General features: G+C 43.6%; 1 protein-coding gene across 1 annotated transcript in view; it reads left to right on the plus strand.

The window, feature by feature from the left end:
* Positions 1–22,986, plus strand: part of Ptpn9 (protein tyrosine phosphatase non-receptor type 9) — an 83,005-nt gene that overhangs the window by 3,303 nt on the left and 56,716 nt on the right. The window lies entirely within an intron of this gene.

Here is a 22,986-nt window from a genome sequence, read left to right on the forward strand (position 1 = left end):
AAAGTAGAACCAAGAGCTAACAGGAGGTTGACCCTGTCAAAGTGAACTTTTTCTTCTTCTTCTTCTTCTTCTTCTTCTTCTTCTTCTTCTTCTTCTTCTTCTTCTTCCTCCTCCTCCTCCTCCTCCTCCTCTTCCTCTTCCTCTTCTTTTTCCTTTTCCTCCTCCTCCACCTCTGTTTTTTGAGACAGGGTTTCTCTGTGTAGCCTTGGCTGTCCTGGACTCACTTTGTAGACTAGGCTGGCCTCGAACTCGCAGAGATCCTTTGCCTCTACCTCCTGAGTGCTGAGATTAAAAGTGTGTCCCCCTCACCACCTGGCTATAAAAGGTAATTATTTATTTCTGGTTGTTTCTCTGTGTGTCTCTGAGTGTCCTGGAACTTACTCTGTAGGCCAGGCTGGCCTAGAGCTCACAGTGATCTGCCTGCCTCTGCCTCCCAGAGTGCTAGGATTATAGGTGTGTGCTATTGAGCCTGGCTTTTTTGTTTGTTTAGTTTTTTTGTTGTTTTTTTGAGGCAGGGCTTCTCTGCTTAGCCTGTCTGTCCTGGACTCCATTTGTAGACCAGGCTGGCCTCGAACTGACCTTGTGGTTCTTATTTTTTATTTCTATTTGTTTACTTAGTTTTTTGTAGAAAGGGGGATAAAAGGCAGAGCCTCATGTTTGAGGCAGGCACTGCACTGTTGATCTATACTCTGTCATGGAACCCTATTCTGTAAGAAAGTAGATTACACTGGATTAGTATATACTCAAAGGGTGGGGATGGTTTTTTTAAAAAAAATGTTTCGGCAGCTTTACAGCCACTTGAAGACTACTCCCTCCTGAATAGTATGTTTTTCTGTAGTCATGCCAATCAAAATCTTGGATACTTTATTGCCCTTATCCATTGTATAAAATGTATCATTAGCCTTTCTTTTTTGTTTGTTTGTTTTTTGAGACAGGGTCTCTCTGTTTTAGCTTTGGCTGTCCTGGACTCGATTTGTAGACCAGGCTGGCCTCGAACTCATAGCGATCCGCTTGCCTCTGCCTTCCAAGTGCTGGGATTAAAGGCGTGTGCCACCACACCTACGCCCGGCTCTCATTAGGTTTTCTTAAGTATTTCTTGCATTTATCAGCGTCAGGCTGTCTGTCACCCTCACTATGATCACAATCACCCTCGTCCAATTACTGTCTTATCCTAATAAGCGTTTACTTAAAACTTCAGCTTTTTAACGTTTATTTGTGTGCGTGCGTGCGTGCGTGCGTGTATGGGTGCACATGTGCTGTGCTGGGAGTGTAGAGGTTAGAAGAGGACAACTTTCAGGAGTTGGTTTTCTCCTTGTACCAGGTGTGGTACATGGATTACACTGAGGTGGCAGGCTTAGTGGAAAGCATGTTTACCTGCTGAGCTGTTTCTCTGACCTCCAACAAGACATGGGATTTGTTTCTTATCTGTCCCATCTATATTTGAGAAGCTAAAGTCAAATCACAAATCTGATTGCATCTTCCCCTCGGTCAGCCTGCTCTCCAAATTATCACTACAGGGACGATTTGTTTGTTTTGATGGTTCTGGCAATTGAATGTCTGGCCTTGCATGGGAAAAGCATGCACTGTAGTGTTCCTTTTAAGAATTTTTCATTTTTCAGATTTTTATACAGCCTATAGCCTTGGCTGCTTCTCACGCTTTACTTCTTTTATTTTTCATTTTGTTGTTGGGGGTGGGGGATTGGAGGGTTGGTTTTTCAAGACAGGGTAGCCTTGTGTAGCCTTGGTTGTCCTGGACTTGCTCTGTAGACTAGACTAGCCTTGAACTCACAGAGATCCACTTGCCTTTGCCTCCCCAAGTGCTATGAATACAGGTGTGTGCCACTTTTATTTATTTATTTATTTTTAAGATGTATTTTTGTTTATGTGTGTGTTGGTATGCTATGGGAGTCAGATACCTTGGAGCTGGGGTTATGGTTGGTTCTGAGCTGTCCAGGGTAGATACTGGGAACTAAACTCAGTTCCTCTGCAAGAGCAGAACATGCCGTTAAATGCTGAGCCATCATCTCTTCGGCCCTTCACCCTGTTTCTACCTCAGGCATATTAACCACACCGCCCTCCATTTTTGCTGTTTGCTCCTGCTGTAGAGTCTGTACAGGCTGCTTTCTGTCTCTGGAAATGCCTCTTATTTTGACCTCTGCCCTTTTACCTTTAGTTTTTAACTTCCTGGTGGAAGAGCCTTAGGTCTCAGGTTTGCTGGCTCTTACTTAGCTCTCCGTCCTTTATGTTGTTTATCACGAGTTTGCACTTCTCTGGTTTCATGGCTATAAACTTCACAGAGTTGAAACATTTTGCTTTTTCTCACCATCGTATGCAAATTGCCTCACAAGGCTAGAACTTAAAGGTCAGGAAGTACATGTGGAATGAAAGAAGAGTAATGGTCCCTTTAGAATCGTTTGTTTTTGCTTTTTTCCTTTAAAAAAAAAAAAGACATTGTCCATCAGGGATGGGGGTCCAGGCCTGTCACCCCAGCACTGTGGAAGCTAAGGCAGAAAGATTGGTTTGAGGCAACCCGGAGCTACAGACTGAGACTTTGTCTTAAAAAAACCAAATAAGAAGGGGTTGGGGATTAAGCTCAGTGGTAGAGGGCTTTGCCTAGAGGCCCTGGGTTTGATGCTCAGCTCTGGGCAGAAAAAAGACAAAACAACTAAAAACAAACAAACAGAAAAAAACAATAGAACTTTAATATGTATTTTGATAAAATTTTGTTTTTTGCTTGTTTTTACGAACTTAAACCAGGCTCGATGTTACATGCCTTTAATTCTAGCACTTGGGAGACAGAGGCAGGTGAATCTTTGTAACTTTTGAAGCCAGTCTGGTCTACAAAGGGAATCCCAGGACAAAAATATTAAAATAATAAAAATAAAAGCCGGGCAGTGGTGGCCCACGCACTCAGGAGGCAGAGGCAGGTAGATCACTGTGAGTTTGAGCCAGCCTAGTCTACAAAGTGAGTCCAGGACAGTCAAAGCTACACATAGAAACCCTGTCTCAAAAAAAAAAAAAAAAAAAAAAAAAAAAAAAAGAAAAGAAAAGAAAAGAAAAAAGAAAATCAAACAAACAAAAAAATTATTGAAAAAGTACTAGGAGTGGTGGCACATGCCTTTAATCCCAGCATAGAGGCAGGTATATCTCCTGAGAGTTAAAGGCCAGTTCTAGCAGAGTCAGTGCTATACAGAGACAAACTCTATCTCAAAAAACCAAATCAAACAATAATTGCTGAAAAGGCATATGGATGTTTCCATGTGTGTATTGTGTGTTCCTGTGTATATACATGGGTGTTCTTGTGTATGTATGTGTGTTCCTGTGTATGTATACACACGTGTTGGTGTATATGGAGGGCAGAGGATAACTTCTGGTATCATCTTTTTTTAAAAATTAATTTATTCATATTATATCTCAATTGTTAGCCCATCCCTTGTGTCCTCCCATTCCTCTCTCCCTCCCGCTTCCCCCTACTCCCCTCCCCTATGTCTGTGACTGAGGGGGACCTCCTCCCCCTGTATACGCTCAGAGAGTATCGAGTCTCTTCTTGGTGACCTGTTATCCTTCCTCTGAGTGCCACCAGGCATCCCCATCCAGGGAACGTGGTCAGAAATGGGGCCCCAGAGTTTGTATGAAAGTCAGACCTCACTCACCACTCAACGGTGGAGAATGTCCTGTCCATCAGCTAGGTCTGGGTAGGGGTTCGAAGTTTACTGTCTATATTTTCCTTGGCTGGTACCATAGTTTGAGCAGGAAGGACCCCAGGACCCAGATCCGCCTGTCATAATGTTCTTCTTGTAGGTTTCCAGGACCCTTTGGATCCTTCTATTTCCCCATTCTCCCATGCTTCTCTCACCTAAAGTCCCAATAGGATGTCCTCCCCTCTGACCCACTTTCCTGGTAAGTAGTCTTTCATGGGACCTAGCCCTTGGGCCAGTGTCTTGATATGAGTATACACCATTTGTCTCTTTCTGCTTCTGGGTTAACTCACTCATTATGATCATTTCTAGTTCAATCCATTTGTCCACAAATTTTGGGAATTCCTTGTTTTTAATAGCTGAGTAGTATTCCATAGTGTAAATGTACCACAGTTTACACCACCAAATCAAATAACCCAATTCAGAAATGGGGCTCAGAACTAAACAGACAATTCTCAACAGAGGAATATCAAATGGCTGAGAAACACTTAAAGAAATGCTCGGCCTTGTTAGTCATCAGAGAAATGCAAATCAAAACGACACTGAGATTCCATCTTACACCCATCAGAATGGCTAAGATCAAAAACTCAAGTGACACCACATGTTGGCGAGGATGTGGGGAGAGAGGAACACTTCTTCATTGCTGGTGGGAATGCAAACTAGTACAACCACTTTGGAAATATATCTGGCGATTTCTCAGAAAAATGGGAATAGGGCTTCCTCAAGAACCAGCTATTCCAGTCCTTTGAATATACTCAGAAAATACTCTACCACACAACAGGGACATATGCTCAACTGTGTTCATAGCTGCCTTATTCATAATAGCCAGCACATGGAAACAGCCTAAGTGTCCCTCAGTAGAAGTCTGTTATCATCTTTAAGAGTGCCATTTTTCTTAGTCACTTTTCTTTTGCTGTCACAAAACATTATGACAAAGCAACTTATAAAAGACAGTGTTTAATTTGGCCTATGTATCTAGAGGGTTAGAGTACGGGGCTTGAAGGCAGCAATGGCTGAGAGCTAACATTTTAATCCCCAAAGTAGGAGGCTTACAGACGGCATGGGGAGTTGCAGAAATCTTTTCAAATCTCGAAGCCTGTTCCATGCCACACCTCCTCCGTCAAGGCCACCACTCCTAATTCTTCCTGAAAGGTTCCACACTGGGGACCAAATGTTCAAATATTTGCACCTTTGTGGGCTGTTGCCATCCAAACCACGACACCATTCATGTTCTTGGAGCTCATCCGTTAGACTGGACTGGTGGGCCAGTGACCCCAAGGGCCTTCTTTCCTCAGCCCTCCCAGCCTTGGGCTATAATTGTGTGCTATCAGGTCCCTGTGCTGGCAAGGCATGCACTTTACCAACCAAGCTGTCCTCCTGTCCCCTCTTCCCTCACTTTCTTTTGAGTTTTTGAGATGAAGTTTCACATGGCCTGGTCTGCCGGCTATGTAGATGACCTTGAACTTCTGATCTTCCTGCTTGCTTCCACCTCAGTGCTGAGATTGCAGTGCTGAAGTCACCATGTCCGATTTTATATGATGATATGATCAAATCCAGGGCTCTGCATGTGAGGCAAACACTATAACTGAGTTGTAACCCACACCATTAATTGTATTTATTTATATATTCTTTTGAGGTTTTTGTTGTTGTTTGGTGTTTTGAGACAGGGTTTCTCTGTATAGCCTTGGCTGTCCTGGACTCACTTTGTAGACCAGGCTGGCCTCGAACTCACAGCAATCTGCGTGCTTCTGCTTTCTGAGTGCTGGCATTAAAGGTATGTGCCACCACGCCTGGCCTAAGATTTATTTTAAGTTAAAAAAATTGGGGGAAAAAATGTAGTGCTCTTAACCTCTGAGACATCTCTCCCACTCTTATTTGTGTGTGTGTGTGTGTGTGTGTGTGTATGTGTGTGTGTGTGTATGAGTGCGAGTTCTGTAAGAGAACAGAGGCATCAGCCTGGTATGGTGGTGCATGCCTGTAATCCCAGCACTCAGGAGGCAGAGGCAGGTGGATCTTTGTGAGGCAGCCTGGTCTACAGAGCAAGTTCTAGGATCTCCAAGGCTACACAGGGAAACCCTGTCTCAAAAGACACACACACACACACACACACACACACACACACACACACACACACAGGCGGGGGGGGGGGAAGGGAGGGAGACAGAGACAGAACACAGAGGCATCAGATTTCCCTAGATCCGGAGTTACAGGGCTTGTGAGCTGTCCAAAGTGGATTTTCTGGGCTCTGAACTTCTGCAAGAACAGTACTTGCTCTTTATCACCAAGCCATTCAGAGATCCACCCGCCTCTGCCTCCCAAGGGCTGGGATTAGAAGCGAGCAGCTGCCTTGGTTCTTATATGAAGGCCAGAGACAACCTCAAGTCCTCACGCCTCACTCTTCTCATCGTGTTTGACACAGGACCACTTGGCAGCAAACTGCATAGGCCAGGCTAACTGGCTTCTGAACTTCTGAGGAGTCTCCTGTCTCTGCCTTTAGTCTTCCCTTTATTTCACGCCATTACAGATGCATTTGCTCCTCTGCTGGCTTTTATGTAAGTCTGGGAATCAAAACATAGGTTGTCAGGCTTGATGGTGAGTGGCTTCCATCTCCTCAGTCCTCTTTGTATTTTATTTGCCGCCCTAAAGGTGGACTTCAGGGCTGTGCGTGTGCTAGGCAAATGGTTTTACTGAACTACTTCCTTCCCAGGTGCTGGGATTAAAGGCGTGTACCACCACGCCCAGCCTTGGAGTTAAATCTTATCATTTTGCAAACAAAATTCAGACTGAAAGAGAAAAAATTACCCAAAATCACTTAACTAGCAAACGATGAACTATAATTTCTACCCCTATCTATGTTATTTTGTCAATACTGCAATATTTATTCCATTTAACCTCATTATGAAGTAAGTGGCTAGTTTATTCAGAGATTCGTCTTGGGCCAGCATGCTCCTTAAGGTGGCATTGGCAGCTCTGCATGTCAACTGTGGCCACAATCTCAATCAAGTTTTGTTTTCTTTGTGCCTTCTTTTTTCTTTGTTTTTTTTGTTTGTTTGTTTGTTTGTTTGTTTTTGTTTTGTTTTGTTTTGTTTTGTTTTTGAGACAGGGTTTCTCTGTGTAGCCTTGGCCATCCTGGACTTACTTTGTAGACCAGGCTGGCCTCGAACTCACAGCGATCCACCTGCCTCTGCCTCCCGAGTGCTGGGATTAAAGGCGTGCGCCACCACGCCCGGCTCTTCCTTCTTTTTTCTTTAACACAATAGAAATACCTATTCAAGCCTAATATAACAAATATTATCTCTTCAAATTAAAAGCTGAGGTGTGTTTTTGTGTTAAAAGCCACTTTTATAATGAGCTTGTGATTTGTCACTGCGAGAGGATTTCTTTGTTTTCCTTTTGTTTGTTTTGAGACGGGGGTTTCTCTGTATAACTATGGCTGTCCTGGACTTGCTTTGTAGACCAGGCTGGAACTCAAAACGATCTGCTTGCCTCTGCCTCCCAAGTGATAGGAAGATTAAAGGCGTGCACCACCATGCCCAGCTGGGGTTTTTTGTTTGTTATTGTTGTTGTTTTTGGTTTTTTGTTTGTTTGTTTGTTTGTTTGTTTGTTTTGAGACAGGGTTTCTCTGTGAAGCCTTGACTGTCCTGGACTCGCTTTGTAGACCAGGCTGGCCTCGAACTCACAGAGATCTGCCTGCCTCTGCCTCCCTGAGTGCTGGGATTAAAGGCGTGCGCCACCACGCCCAGCTGTTTTCCTCTTTTTATTAAACCTATTTACTTTATTTTATGTGAACAGGAAGTTGTGATATAGATGCTAGGAACCTAACTCACTCTTCTCTAAGAGCAGCCAGTGCTCCTCATTGCTGGGGCACCTCTCCAGTCCCCCAAAAGGTAATTTCTATATATCACTGTTAACTTTGATTTTCATTTTGCGCAACCTACAGAAGTTAAAATGGGTTTTGCTTAGTTACAGTTTTTGTCTGTAAGGACACACTGTTCTCTTTGAAATAAGCCCATCAAAGTCATGGTGGCTCGCAATGTAATGTAAACCTGGGAAACAGAAGTTGGAGGATTGCCATGGGTTTGAGGCCAACCTGGACTAAACAGTGAGGTTCCATCTCACAAAAAAGGGACGGGTGTTGAGAAGTAGTGTATTTAGTCAGGTGCTTGCCTTGTAAGCATGCAGACCAGATTTGATAACCAGACCTCACAAAGACGTTCTGGGTATGGTGGTCAGCTCTGTCATCACAGAGCTACGGAGGTGGCAACAGGTCGTCCCTGGGCTCCTGGCCAGACAGCCTGGCCTAATGGTTGGGCCCGAGATTAATAAGACACGGTACACAGACACTGAAAAAGGAAGAAACCGTAAGTAGTGACTCAACTAGAACTCCATAGTGATAGTTAAAAGTTAGTAAAGTTGAATTCATGAGCCAGGTGCAGTGGCGCACACCTTTAATTCCAGCACTCAGGAAGCAGAGGCAGGCAAATCTCTGTGAGTTTGATGCCAGCCTGGTCTAGAGAGTGAGTTCTAGCTCAGCCAGGGGCTACATAGAGAAAACCTGTCTCCAAAAACCAAAATAACCCCTTCCCCCAAATCCCATTGTTTCACATTGTATATAGCTCAGTTTGTTCTGGAACTTGCTATGTGGTCCAGGGATGTCCTGAAACCCACAATATAGTTCAAGCTGGCCTTGAACACTTGAAGTCTTACTGCCTCGACCTCCTGAGAGTTGGGATTAGAAATGTGAGTGCCCATGTCCAGCATGTGGTTTAGTTTATTCGTTTTACTATTTTAGTGCTAAGGATTGAATCCAGGCCCCCAATTAATGCTAAACATGTACTCCAGTATTAATCTATACTCCTAGTTCCTAGTTATTTTATTTTAATTAATGACAATTTTGTTTTTTTAAATTGGCCCAGTGCTCTCACTATGTAGACCAGGTCAACCTAGAACTTGCCAAGTAAATCAGGCTGGCCTCAGATTCATATTCTTCTGTCTCTGCTTTCTGAGTGCTGGTATCAAAGGTCTGCATTACCATGCCTTGCTTGGTTTTGTTTTGAGACAAGATCTCATTATGTGACCCAGATTAGCCTTGAAAAGTCACTGCCATGAGTTACCTATTAATATTTATTTGCAAAGCTTGTAAAGAAAGTCCTTACTTAAGATACCATAGCATTGTAAGGACTAAGAAGAACACACTGGAGCACTTAGTGTGATGCTTACATGGTAAACAGTCAGTCATGTTAGCCATTATTACATACGAACTTCTCTTGATTTAGTTACTTAAATCAGTCCTGAGGAGGAACAAGGATTTGAATTCACCCTGAGGCCTATATATTTTGTAAAATGTTTTATTTATTTTTAAGAAATATTAATATTTAATTAGTTGGTTTAGTTTTTTGAGACAGGGTCTTACTGTGTAGCCTTGGCTAGCCTGGAACTTGCTTTGTAGACCAGGCTGGCCTTCAGCTCAAAGATTATTCCTGGCTGATTTTATACATATATATATAAATTATGTGGATATGTGTGTGTGAATGTGGGTTTGTGCATGTGAGTGGAGTGCCTGGAGAGTCTAGAAGAGGGTGTCCAGTCCCCTGGAGCTAGAGTTAACAGACAGTTAGTTATGAACCACTGTGAAGTTACTGAAACTGAACTGGGGTCCTCTAGAAGAGCAACGCCCACTCTTAACTGCTGAGCCATCTCTCTAGCCTTTTAGTGTTTTGTTTTTGTTTTTGTGTGTGGATGAAACTTCGCTTTGTGTATTCTGGGCAGTTTCTTTACCTCTGAGCTCCAACCTCTAGCCCTAGTGTGGGCTTTTCTGAAAGCCAGAAAGTGGGTACTTTGAGTCTTTATAGTCTAGCCTTCAGAAAGCAATTCTAATTTAATGCTTTGGTTTTTATTTTTATAATAGAACATTTTAAAGTTAAATATTATTATTATTACTATTACTGTTGTTATTATTATTGAGACAGGGTTTCTCTGTGTTGCCTTGGCTGTCGTGGAACTTGCTCTGTACAGCTTGGCCTCGAACTCAGAGATCCTCCTGTCTGCCTCCCAAGTGCCAGGATCAGAGGTGGGCTGGCTAATGTTAAATATCTAACTGCTGTAGAGAGGACTTCAAGGATTTTCTTTCCTAAGGGCAGGAGTTTGTCCTTTTTATTTTTCCTTTCCTTTTTTGGTTTTTTGAGACAAGGTTTCTCTGTGTAATAGTCCTGGCTGTCCTGGACTCACTTTGTAGACCAGGCTGTCCTCGAACTCACAGAGATCTGCCTGCCTCTGCCTCCTGAGTGCTGGGATTAAAGGCCCGCGCCACCATGCTCAGCTGAGTTTGTCCTTTCTTGTGGCTAAGAACTTTCCTTTCCCACAGTCTTACATGTCCTGTGCTGAATGTCATCTGTCCCTCTGGAAGGAACCAGATGTCAAGGACCAAATGATTCATGATGTTAAATTGAGACTTTGCTGAGAAATTACTATGGAGATCACTGGAGAGAAATGGAGGGAAAGGTGAAGGGTTCTTCATTTCATCACTGTAATTACTAAGTATGTAATTAGCAATTAGGTAAGGTGTTACTTGGGTTTTAAGTATATTTGGATATAAGAGTAAAATTCTTATTTTGGAGGCTGAGTGTTGGAATTAGTAATTTTGTAAATATTAAGCACCTGTAGGTTTTCTCCTATAATGTGACCCTATTATTTGCTAATTCCTAAAGCTTCAGTTACTGACGTGAGCTTCCAGACCTGGCAGGCTTAGTGTATGGGAATAACCTTTTCTAAGTTTGGCTTTATTTTATTGGAAAAGACATAAGCTTCATTTTATATCAGAAAAACTGGCGCATTACAGTTTCAATACTCTGGAACTGAGTCCTAACTCTGGTATTTTATCAGCTATTTTACATTGTCTATTTTGACCATCCTGCTTTAAAAATTCAGATGAGAGCATATTTTGTTTTTCTGGATTAACTAGTATAACATCTTCCCATTGCATACTTTTATACAAAAACTCAAAGACTGGGAAGTAGCAATGGCCTTGCATAAGAAAGGCTGGGTTTGAGGCCAGCCAGGGCTAGATAGTGACACTCTTTTTTTTGGTTTTCAACAGAGGGTGTAGCCTTGGCTGTCCTGGGCTCTCTTTGTAGACCAGGCTGTCCTCAAATTCACAGGGATCCACCTGCCTCTGCCTCTCAAGTGCTGGGATTACATGCGAGCACCACTCTGCCCTGCTGAGACTTTTTAAAAAAGACAAAATAAAACCAATTCCTTGCTTGTCCCCCTTGGCTGAGGGGTTGATTGCAGGTTTCTGTTCCTGCTCCTTTGGAACAGGCTGTCGGGTAAGAGCCCTGGAGTCAGCTGCTTCTGTGCCTGGTTTTGGAAGGGATTCTTAGGAGCCGACGCGGTGGGTTGGAGGTGTAGCTGGCCTGCTGCAGCCCCTCGCTAGCATTGCTATGTTCCAAGGTACATCAATAGCACCAAAACAGAAACGGAAAGTTACTGTTGGATTTATTTCACTTGGGGGATAAGGATCTAAATATGTAGTTTAGACCGGCCTCCATTCTGTTTCTGTTGTTTTTGTTTTCTTTTTCTTGTTTTTAGAGGTTAGGTCTCACACTGTAGCCCAAGTATTCTGATACTTTTCATGCTTTTGCCTCAGGAGTGCCGGCATTACAGGTGTGAGCTGCTGCACGCCAGTGCTCTAGACTTCTTGACTCTATTCCTTCAGCTTCTTAAGTGCTGGTGACCATTAGGCCTTTCCTCCTTCCCCTGACTAGATAATATCTTTTTTATTGTTGTTTTGTTTAGTTTGAAACAGGGGTCTCTGTGTAGTCCCGGCTGTCCTGGAACTTGCTCTGTAAACCAATCTTGAGCTAAGAGCTCTCCTGCCTCTGCTCCTCAATTGCTGGAAGTAAAGGTGTCTCTCACCACGCCTGGCTGAGCATTAGGTTCTTAAACATGGAGACTAAGAGCAGGAGTAGGGTGTGGAAACTGGGAAGCTCCATTAGTTGTTCCAGCATTATTCTGGAATGTGTCTTTTGGTCTGGACTGTAAGAGGCTGTGGCCCAAATAGTAGATGAGAGATCACTTTTTAAACTTACGTGTATGACTGTTTTGCATGGATCTCTGTGAGTTTGAGGCCACCCTGGCCTATAGAACTAGTTTTAGGACAGCCACAGTCACACAACAAAACCTTGTCTCAAAAAGTAATAATAAATAAAATAAAATAAAATAAATTTGCTGCTAAAGGCTCCTCTTTCCCCATAGTGAACCTTTGAGATTTTTTCTTCTATGAGAATGGCTTTCCAAGTCTCCCTTTGGTTGTACGGTTCACTTTTCCTCATGTGAGGTGACCAGTGGACTTGCTTTTTCAGAGTGGTAAGGAGGTTCCTGTTCTTCAAATGCTTGTTCCCCTTTCGTCTTTGTCCTCATGTCTTGACAGGAATTTTTTCTTAAGATAATTTTTAAAAATTTATTACGTATACAGTGCTCTGCCTGAAGAGGCAGAAGAGGGCATCAGATCACATTATAGATGGTTGTGAGCCACCATGTGGTTGCTGGGAATTGAACTCATGACCTCTGGAAGAGCAGTCAGTGCTCTTATCCTCTGAGCCATCCCTTGAGCCCTAACAAAAAAAAATTTTTTTAAATCACTTACTTATTTTATTTGTGTTGGTGTTTTGCCTGCATGTATGTCTGTGAGAGGGTGTTGGATCCTCTGGAATTGGAGTTACAGACAGTTGTGAGCTGCCATGTGGATGCTAGGAATTGAACTCAGGACCTCTGGAAAAGCAGCCAGTGCTCTTAATGGTTGAGCTGTCTCTCCAGCCCAAGACAATTTAAAATTTTTGTAGTTGTTGAATTTTTTTCTGTTGTTTCTGGGAGTTCTGTATACTTTCACAGTCTTTGCTGGAGTTGTTTTTCTTGTGCTAGGCTAAAGCCTGTGCCTCCTAGGCAAGGACTCTACCTTTGGGCTGCAGCTCTACCACCTACCTCACTCCTTGCTTTGTTTATTCTACTTAACAATTTTTTTTGCTGCAAGCATTTCTTTTTAAGTTGCCCAGGTTGACCTACAAAATATGATTCTCCTGCCTTAGCCTTCTGAGTAGCTGTAATTACAGACCTATATCCCCCAGGCCTGAATTAGTAGTTTTAAAGTCTGGCAGGAATGTTTATAAACATTAGCAAATGCCTCTAGCAGGAAAGTGAGTATGGCACATGTAGAAGGTTCCTGTCTAAGACTAGAGGTTCAAGGTCTTTTGGGCTTGCAATAACGACTGTCAAAAGACACTATCAGTTGGTAGATGAGTTTAAAAATTTTTAATATTTTATTATATATATGTATATATGTTTTTAGTTCTTAGGTGACCCAGAATGGCCTTAAATTCTGTAAGTAGCTACAATAAACTTGAACCCCCTTATGTTCCTTTATTGACTCCAAATTTTGGGATTATAGGCATGTGCCACCCACCCTGCCTGACTTAATTTAAAATTATTGTATGTGGGTAGAGGGGCCAGAGATTCTATGTTGGGTGTCTTCTGTTGCTTTCCACATTAATTTTTGAAACAAGGTTTCCTTCTGAACCTGGTGGTTGCTGGTTGAGCTGCTGGCTAGATAAACAGCTACCTTCCAGTACTGGGATTACAGGTTCATGCTACTGTGCTTGGCTTTTTTGGGGGGGGGGTTGTTTGGTTTTTCAAGACAGGGTTTCTCTGTGTAGCCCTAGCTATCCTGGAAGCCACTGTATAGACCAGGCTGGCCTTGAACTTAGAGAGATCCCCCTGCCTCTGCCTCCCAAGTGCCACTGTGGCCACCCCTAACCTAGCCTGTGCTTGCCTTTTCATCTGAATATTTGGGTCACACACTGTGGCCCTCATGTTTGTGTAGCAAGCTCCTGATCCACTGAGCTCTCTCTTCAATCCCTGAAAATCTTTTAAAATATTATGTTTAGTTAGGTGTGGTAGTCAAAGCATGTAGGAGCTGAGCTAGAAGATCTCAGAAAGACAGCAGGGCGGTGGGCGCACGCCTTTAATCCCAACACGTGGGAAGCAGAGGCAGGTGGATCTCTGACCTTGAGGCCAGCCTAGTTTACACAGGGAGTCCGGGATAGCCAGAGCTATCCAAAGAAACCCTCTCTTGAAAAACAAACAAACATGGTCTGGAGAGATGGCTCTGTGGTTAAGAGCACTGACTGCTTTTCCAGAGGATCTGGGGTTCAATTCCCAGCACCCACATGGCAGCTCACAACTGTCTGTAACTCCAAGATCTGACACTTTCACACAGACTTACATGCAGGCAGAACACCTATGCACATAACATAAAAATAAATGAATTATATAAAAAAGAAAAACAAACAAAACAAAAAGATCTCAGAAAGCTATCTGCGAGCTAGAGCTGTATAGTGAGTCTGTGTCTCAAAATAAATAAATAAAAACCAAAGTTGGCAAGATGACTTAATGGGTAACAGCTTGCCTTGTAAGCTTGGAGGCCTGATTTTGATCCCAAGAGTTGTGCACTTGAAGGAAAGAGCCAATTCTACAAGTGTTTGTTCTGCCCTCCATAGGTGTGCTGTGGCATCCTCCCCAAGTCATGTACATATACCATAATAAAATTCGAAAATATCTTCAGAGATTCCTGGTTATGTGTCTCCTTCCTTCGTGCTGAGACAGACCCTCATGTTCCTTCCTTGAGAGATGGATACTTTAGATCTTGCAGTTCCTCAGGCTGGCTGTGGAGTGGGAGGACTGCTGTACAGTCTGAAAACATTTGGATTCAAGTTTAACCGTTGAGTAGCTAAGTGACGTGACCTCGGACACTTTGTCCACATGCTGTGAATCTTTTTCTTCCTCCCTCTTTTTCTCCTGTCCTTTTTTGTTGTTCTACTCCGGATCAAACAGCCCTTCTCTGTCTTCCTCCCGAGTGCTGGGATCACGGTCCTGAGTCATCATGCCTGACTTCAAGTTGTCTTTACTATGAAATGTGACTGGCAGCCAGCCTTGAACTAAGTGGTACAGTCTAGGGGTCTTGATTGAGTTAGTTTTCTCTGCCAGGTAAAAAATTAAAAGGCAAGAAAAATGTAAACTTAAATAGCTTCTAACTCCCGCAGAGAGAGAAGGACCCCAGTGTATCTCAGATTGGCCCACACAAAAATAGGGCCAGTCGCTCTGTCTTTAGGGTCCCTGATCCACAATGTTGTCCACCTGGAAGAGAAGACACTTAACCATCATCCAATTTTTTAAAAAAACAGTAATTGGTCTGTCTTAGTCTTAACATCGCAGAAGAGTCAGGATAGGAGATACAAGCACTTTGAAAAATCTGAAGCTGTGTCTGTCTCCCTGTGAAGAGTAACTTTAAAAGTTTCCCTAAAGTTTCTGAGTGTCTCCTTTAGACACCCAGATCAGGTTTGGTTTACCCTGGCGACTGAGATAACATCACCAGACCGTAGGTTAATAGTGCAGGCTTAGTGCCGGGTTACAGATCTCTAGTTGCCAATCCCCCACAGCCCGTACCCTACATCACCCACACTTCCAGTCGGGTTTTCTCTGTGTAGCCCTGGCTGTCTTGGATCTTGCCTGGAACTCAGAGATCCTCCTGCCTCTGCCAACTGCTGGAATTAAGGGCAGGCATTGCCTGGGAGGATCAGGTTTGTTTTCTTTGCCACTTAAAAGAGTTAAAAGGCAGGAGAAATTTGAACTGCAACAGGTGGCAGCGGAGAATTCGCAAGGTCCTGCCACAGAAGCAGCAATTTCAGGAAGCTGTTTAGGGTGGGTGAGGAAACACTCGTGCAGAAACCACAGAGAAAAAGACTCTGCAAAGCAGAGGTGGACTCTGGACGCCAAGAAGCGCAGTCGCTTGTCGCTTGAGGGCTGGGGTCTTAAAGCGTCTGGAGAGTTTCCTCCCTACTTTAGGTTTGGTTAGTTTGAAGACCGGATGGTTGCTTGGTGTGCAGCTGGTGTGACATCCTGAGCAGCTCTTGAACTTGTTGAGCCAGTCCATCAGCAGGTGACCAACTGCTAGAGACAAAAGCTGCCAGGTTTTTGTTTCAAACCGGAGGGTGAGGAAGAAGCTGGCAGTGTTGGAAATGGACCACCTTTGTTATCTAGCCGTGGCCCCTCTCCCTGTCTGTCTGCCTACCAGGAAGTCCGTCTAACCCTTGCTTTCTCATAAGGAAGACAGAAGACATTTTGTGTGTGTGTTGGGTGTAGGGGAAGTTGGGTGGGGGTGGATGGTACTGGGAATTGAATCTAGAACTTTAGTCATGCCACAGTCACTCAACCACTGATGTACATTATATCCCCAGGCCAAATTTAGTATTTATAGGGAGATAGACATTTTCTGTTTGTCAGGTGTTAAAGACTCAGTGGGCCTTTAACACTTGGCTGTTGGAGTGTTGATAAGCCTTACTCCTTCCTTCCAGTGGAAGGAAGTCATTAACGCTAAAGAGCTTTTCATGTTTAATAGCCTAATTAACTCGGGCCTTTCCTTGTAGCATGAAGCTTTGGGGAGCTTTACTTACTTGTTCAGCCTTGGTTCCCCATTGTTCAGTTCTCAGTGTGACGTAAATCTTTTAATTGTACTTAGCTTTTCCCCCTTTGGTTCTTGTACAGTGATTGATGTAATAAGTGGGAGTGTTCTGAATTTCAGACCATTCCATTTACTTTCATTTGGAGGGTGGATGGATGTTAAGCTTTTCTTCATAGTCATTTGGCCTTACGATCTTCAGAGCTTTGGCCAGTGCCACTGCACACAATCACCTTTTCAGGAGTGCAGTTGTAGCCGGGCGTGGTGGCGCACCCCTGTAATTCCAGCACTTGGGGAGTCAGAGGCAGGCAGATCTCTGAGGCCAGCCTGATCACAATGAAGGAAAGATGGGGAAGCCGGCACAAGGGAGAGTAGGTTACTACAAGCATCTGTTGCAGGGTAGCAGGGGAAATAGCATGCTATTGAAATACAGAGTAGCTTCAAAACACCAGACATTGAGATTTTTTACTTATTTAGGTAGTCAGTCTAGGGTGTCTGGCTACACTTTCCTCCTGATGTTTGTCTTAGCTGAAGTAAGCCCTTTATGATGGTAACGAGCAGTCTCTCAGTTGGAATGGTGTTGTTAACAAGATCTTGTGCTCAGAAGCTAGGTGTCTGAGTCACTGTTCTATTGCTCTGAAGGGTCAGGTGACCTAGGCAAGTCTTATAAAAGGAGGTTTTAAAGTGGGGGCTCTGTCCATTATCATCATGGTGGGCACCATGGCCACACGCAGGCGTTGGAGCAGTAACCTGTAAATCTTGATCAGGCAGAGAGAACCTGGACCTGGCATGGGCTTTTTTTGGGAAGTGGGGTGGGGGGGGTGGTTTCTGGTGTTTTGGAGGCAGGGTTTCTCTGTGTAACCTGGCTTTGTAGACCAGGCTGGCCTTGAACTCACAGAGGTCTGCCTGCCTCTGCTGCTGGAATTAAAGGCATGCGCCATTCACCCCCACCCTATCCCCACGCCCCACAGCATGGGCTTTTGAAACCTCAAAGCCCACTCCCAGTGACACACTTTGCCCAACAAGGCCACACTTCTTAATCCTTCTACTCTTATTAGAGAGTTCCACTCCCTGGTGATTAAACATTCAAATATATAAAAACAAAACAAAACAAAAATCTATTTAAATATATGAGCCTGTGAGGGCCGTTTTCATTTAAACCAGGACACTAGGCTTGCTGCTCCAGGCTTGCTATTTCACCATCATAGAAAGAATCACAAGTTTGGGCCTGGAGAGATGGCTCAGAGGTTAAGAGTGCTGCATGCTCTTTCTTTCTTTTTTTTTTTTTTTTATAATTTATTTAATTTTATTTTAGTGTGAGGGTGTTGCCATTGGAACTGGTTTTATAGACAGTTGTGAGCTGCCGTGTGGTGGCTGGGAATTGAACCTGGGTCCTTTGGAAGAGCAGACAGTGCTCTTAACCACTGAGCCATCTCTCCAGCCCCGCTGCATGCTCTTTCAATAGGTCCTGAGTTCAATTCCCAGCAACCACATGGTGGCTCATAACTATCTAAATGAGATCTGGCCGGGTGTAATGGTGCACGCCTCTAATCCCAGCACTTGGAAGGCAGAGGCAGGCGGATCACTGTGAGTTCGAGGCCAGCCTGGTCTAAAAAGTAAGTCCAGGACACAAAGACTACACAGAGAAACTCTGCTTCATAAAAAATAAAAATAAATAAATAAATAAAAGAAGAATCACAAGTTCATTGCTTGCCTGGGCTACTGAGTAAGTTCAAGGCCAATTTGGGCAGCTTAGGGATGTTTCTGTTCAAAACAGAAGGAAGAAATCAGCTGGTAGTGCACACCTTTAATCCCATCACTAGGGAGGTGGAGGCAGGGGGATCCCTGTGACTTCGAGGACAGCGTAGCCTACAAAGGGAGTTCAGGAGAGCCAAGGCTACACAGAGAAACCCTGTCTTGGAAAAAAAACCAACCAACCAACCAAACAAACAAACAAACAAAAAAAAACCCAAAAACCCCAAAAACAGAAGGAGGAGGAGACAGAGGAGGAGAAGGAGGAAATCAGGGTCTGGGAACACAGGAGAAAACAGTGCTTGGATGGCAGTGTTAGTCATTGGGGCTGCCATTATAGTCTGAGAGCAGAAAGCACTTAGAGAAGGGAGTGGAAATGAAAATTCTTCCTGCTGTAACTTCCCTGTGTGGATAAGGAGGAATTGCTCCCTTGGAGGCTCTCCCCTCCCTTTGTCTTCTTTCAGATGAATACATACTGTAGGTTTCTATTTTGAAATTATGCCATCGGGTATAATGGAGTAGAAAGGCTGAATTGATTTAGGCTGCAGGGACAAAACAGGAAACACAATTCTAAGGAACTCTCTGTTGAAAGAAATTTTGTGTGAAACAACTGGATTAAAGAAAAAGCGAACAAGATGGGCTTGGTGGCTCACACCTTTAATCTCCGCATTTGGGAGGTAGAGGCAGGCGGATCTTTGGGTTCAAGATCAGTCTAGTCTACAGAGTGAGTTCCAGCACAGCCAAGGCTATACAGAGAAACACTTGTCTTGAAAAACCAAAACCAAACCAAACCAACAGCAAAAAGTCACATATTCAGAGATTATTATGTGCCAGGTTTGGTAGTGGATTCTTTCTCATTCATTGTTCCATTCAGCCTTATCTTTTCAGAAGGAAAAATTTAGATTTAGAAAGGATCAAAGCGAGTCCAGGACAGGCACGACTACACAGAGAAACCCTGTGTAACATTGAGCGAGTGAGAGGGTGGACTCTACTTTACTCCCAGACCTTCTCTGTATTTGTTCTTTGATGATTACATGGCTGGTATCCCAATGGTTGGTTTGTTTATATTTTTGTTTTTGTCTGTTTGTGTATGTGCACTCCTGTGGAGGCCAGAGATCTTCCATCATAAGCCTTCCTCAATTCTCTATCTTCCTTTTTTGTGACACTAAGCCTGGAGCTCACCAATTGGCTAGCTAGCAGCCAGTGAGCCCCCAGTAACCCTCCTGTTTGTATTCCATCCCCAGTACTGGGATTATGGGTACGCACGGTCATACCTGGCTTGATTTGGGTGTTGAAATTGCATATTGTGCAGCAAAAATTATGATCCGTTGAGCTGTCTCCCCAGTTCTGTGGGGTTTAAGGTAGGGTCTCTCACAGAGACGTGGGACTTGCTGTTTAGGGTAGACTGGCTGCGGCGCGTTTGTCTTTGCCTTGCCAGTTACCACAGACAGCTCTGTAGGTGGTTGTTGAGGATCAGACTTAGGTCCTTCTGCTCTGTTGTCCCAGACCTAGAAGCAGCTGCGTTCTTTTTAAATATATGTTTGGTTTTTAAAAATGTGCATGTGAGTGAGTGCCCGAGGTGGCCAGAAAAGAGTGTTGGATCCAATGGGGCTGGAATTACAGGGGGTTGTGAGCTGCTTGATGTGGGTGCTAGGAGCCAAACTTGGTTCTTCAGCGAGAGCAACAGTGCTCTTAACCTCTGAGCCATCTCTCTCCAGCCCCTGGGAGCAGCTGTCTCAGAAGTCTGTTCTTTACTCTTCTGGGTTATTCTCTGATGTGGGAGTCAAGATTACTGTCTGTGGAACTGAGAGTACCAATGTTTTTTTCTTGATCCATTGTCAAGGTTAGTTTCTTGCCCAAACTCTTTTTTTAAGTAGCAGCTCTTGAGAGTTTGGTGTAATGTTGAGACTATGTTTTGTTTTTGTTTTTGTCAAGATTATGTTTTTGCTATTTATTTGTTTTCTTTCTTTCCTTCCTTCCTTCTTTTCTTTCTTTCTTTCTTTTTCTTCTTGAAACAGTGTTTCTCTATGTAGTCCTGAATGTTCTAGAACTCACTATATAGACCAGGCTAGCTTCAGAATTCACACAGATCCTTCTGCCGCTGCCTCCTTGAGTGCTGGGATTCAAGGTGTGTGCTACCATGTCAGGGTATTTCTTTTATTTTATTTATTTATTTATTTTTAACTTTTATTGAATGTCTATGATTTACACATCATGCACCAAAATCCCTCTCCTCCCCCAGTAAAATAAACAAACAGACAAACAAAAAATCTTGTCACAGAAGCTGTAGTGAATCACGCAGTATAGCCTTTTGTCCACATATGTTTACTTTCAGATGTTCATTGCTATGAGTCATGGGTCTGGTTGGAGGCCTACACTATCGTTACCAGATCCTCACTGGAACTGTTGTCCAATATCCCATTGTTGCCTTGTGTCAAGGAGATTATTAATCTTTGAATCTGCAGGTCTGGCCCCTTCGTGTGTTGCAGCAGGTCATACATGGGCTAGATGTTGGAGTGAGGTCCACTCAGAGCCCTGGATCAGGGCCAGCTCCCTTGTTCTCAGGGCAGGGCCTGCTTACCTGCTGTTTCTTTTATTCCTGAAGAAGTGTTTTGTTAGTCGGGCATGGTAGCGCACACCTTTAATCCCAGCACTTAAGAAGCAGAGGCAAGTGGATCAATGTGAGTTTCAAGCCAGCCTGGTTTACAAAATGAGTCTAGGACAGCCAAAGCTACAAAAAAAAAAAAAAAAAAAAGAAAAGAAAAAGAAAAAAGTTTTGTTAAAGATCACTAGATAGGTAGGTATGGCCAAACGTTGTTATCCTCTATCCCTTTCCAGCAGTATAAATGGGATACTTACAAGTGGGCACAATCCCCATGGTGGTTCCCAGGCCTATGGAGTGAAGGCTGTTATGACTGGAATGGACAAATGGAAGCCATTGGAGTTGCTCTTCCTGGGGAAAATAGTGAACCTAAAACAGTATCACATCCCTAGAGGGATTAGAGAAATTATTGCCACCTTTAAAGGCTTTGAAGGTAATGGTGATGGGTCCCACCATGTCCCCCTTTAAACCTCCTATTTGGTCTCTGCAAAAGATAGATGGAGCATGGAAAATGACAATTGGCTATCACAAAGTTAGCCATGTAGTAACTCCAGTTGCAGCTGATGTGCCAGATGTAGTGTCTTTATTTGAGCAGATCAATACACCCCCTGATACCTGGCATATAGCTATTGATCGAACAAATGCTTTTCTTCTCTATACTTGTCCACAAGGACCACCAGAAGCAACTTGCTTTCATGTCTTAAGGCCCACAGTATTCCTTGACTATTTTACCTCAAGGGAATGTTAACTCTCCAGCCCTGTGTTATAACTTGGTTTGACAGAATCTTGATTGTCTCCCTCTTCCACAAGGTATCACGCTGGTCCACTAAATTAAAGACAGTATGCTAACAGGACCAAATAAGCAGGAGGTAGCAACCAGTCTGGACTTGGTATCACATATACACATTAGAGGATAGGAAATAAATCCAATCGAAATTCAAAGAGTGCTCTGGTGCAGGATGTGTAGAGGTAGATGTTCCTTCTGAGGTAAAAGAAAATTTGTTGCACTTGGTCCTTCCCACCACCTGAGAAGAAGTATAGTGTTTGGTGGGCCTGTTTACCTTTTGGAGGCAGCACATTTCTTGGTTGGGTGTGCTGTTCTAGTCCATATACCCAGGGATCCAGAAAGCTGCTGCTAGCTTTGAGTGGGGCCTGGAACATGAGCAGGCTCTACAATAGGCTACAGTATAGGCTGCTCTGCCATTTGAGCTATATGATCCAGCAGACTCAGTAGAGATGCTGTTTGGAGCCTCTGGCAAGTACTCATAGGCGAATCACAGCGGAAACCCTGTGAAGCAAGGCCTTCCTGCCATCTCAGGGAGCTGTTCTCCTTCTGAGAGAGAGCCTTAGTAGAAATTGAACATTTGATAATGGGCTACTAGGTTCCCATGTGGTCTGAGCTGTTTCTTATGAACTGGGTATGATCTGATGCGCCAAGCCATAAAGTTGGATGTACGTATCAAATGGAAATGTGATCCTGCCTGAGGAGGTCCTGAGGGCAAAAGCTAGTGGCATGAAATCACTTTTTGTCGTAGTGTTTGTTATAGCATCAGAAAGCGATACAGAACATGCACTGCATCAGGGCTTTGTACTTGGGTTCCATGAACCAAACTCAGGCTATTTTGCTTACACAGGAAATGCTTTTACCCATGGAGGCATGTTGCTGGCCTTGGAATGTATGTTTAGTAAGGAAAAGTGAGGAGTGGTTCCATGAGAGGAATTTCTAGCATTTCACACATACATACATACATACATGCATGCATACATACATACATACATACGGCTAGAGAGATGTCTCAGCAGTTAAAAGCACTGGCTGCTCTTCCAGAGGACCAGAGTTCAATTCCTAGCACCTACATTTCTCTTACAGCCATCTGTAACTCTAGTTCCAGGGGATCTGACACACTCTTCTGGCTTCCTCAGGCAATGTACACATGGGATGTACAGGCATACATGCAGGCAAAACACCCATACACATAAAATAAAAATACATCTTAAAAACATAGTCTTGTTTATTTGTTTATTTGGTTTTGAAGCAAAGTCTCATGTATCCTAGCTGGCCTGGAATTTTCTGTGTAGCCCTTCAACCTTCTGAGCGGTAGGATTTTAGGCATGTACTCCCATATATAGTTTATGTGCAACTAGGGATTTGTTTTTTTGTTTTTGTTTTTGTTTTTTTGCAACTAGGGATTTGAACCCAGGGCTTTGTGTACTTTAGCCAGTCGCTATGAGAACTGCACTAACTCTCCAGCCTTATTTATTCTTGACACAGGGCCTCACAATCTAGCCTAGGCTTGCCTTGGAATCATTGTCCTCTGATTCACCTTGAGCTAATGGTAATTCTCTTGCCTTAGTGTCCTGGGTGCCAGGGTTGCAGGTGTGTGCCACTAACATGCCAGGGTTGCAGGTGTGTGCCACTAACATGC

Source organism: Acomys russatus, chromosome 14, assembly GCF_903995435.1.
Source record: "Acomys russatus chromosome 14, mAcoRus1.1, whole genome shotgun sequence".
Classification (NCBI taxonomy): Eukaryota; Metazoa; Chordata; class Mammalia; order Rodentia; family Muridae; genus Acomys; species Acomys russatus.